The following is a 573-nucleotide window of genomic DNA, read 5'->3' as shown; positions in this document are numbered from 1 at the left end:
ATTCCGCCCTCCCGGTCCCGCGGTCCCCTCCCCGTGCGCCTCGCCTCCCTCTCCCGTTCGCGAGTCCCGCCCATTCCTCTCGGTTGCGTGCCATAATCGAGCCTGATTCTTCTCGCGAAGCTTACTCGAGGTCCCCTCGCGCTCTGGAAAATCTTCCACCTACTCCCTGCTGCGCTCCAGCCTTCCGCCCGACATTTTCTGCCCGCGACTCTCCTTCCCAAAGCCGCGCCTGCCTTCACGAGCCGCGAGCTTCCTTCTTTGGTAAGTTGACCCTGACAAGCTGGTTCCCTGAAGCACTCGATTGGCAATCCCCTTGTATTCTCGATGCCTCTCTCGCTGCCATCCTGCTCGTCACTTAGCCCCTTCGCTCTTTTGGTTGCCTCACCGCCGGTAGGTATAGAGGCATCTCTTATTCTCCTTCTTGCCTATAAAACCCCATTTCGGGGAGTTCCTAGGGCTGGCCGAATTTCACCGTGAGTGGGGGGAGGTGCTGCCGGATTTTTGGTTTGCTTGAGCTCCTTGTTTGCTCGACATTTTGGCTGGGGTTTCTCGGCCTACCTGCTGATTCACTCG

At 58.5% G+C, this 573-nt stretch overlaps 1 protein-coding gene across 1 annotated transcript in view; it reads right to left on the bottom strand.

Annotated features, from left to right (window-relative positions):
* Nucleotides 1-573, bottom strand: part of LOC110024356 — a gene marked incomplete at its 5' end in the record, with an annotated part of 18,828 nt that overhangs the window by 13,032 nt on the left and 5,223 nt on the right.

Source organism: Phalaenopsis equestris, unplaced genomic scaffold (genome assembly GCF_001263595.1).
Source record: "Phalaenopsis equestris unplaced genomic scaffold, ASM126359v1 Scaffold000255, whole genome shotgun sequence".
In the NCBI taxonomy this organism is placed as follows: Eukaryota; Viridiplantae; Streptophyta; class Magnoliopsida; order Asparagales; family Orchidaceae; genus Phalaenopsis; species Phalaenopsis equestris.
The sequence above is the reverse complement of the archived record's forward strand: the minus strand, read 5'-3'. Positions and strand labels throughout refer to the sequence as shown.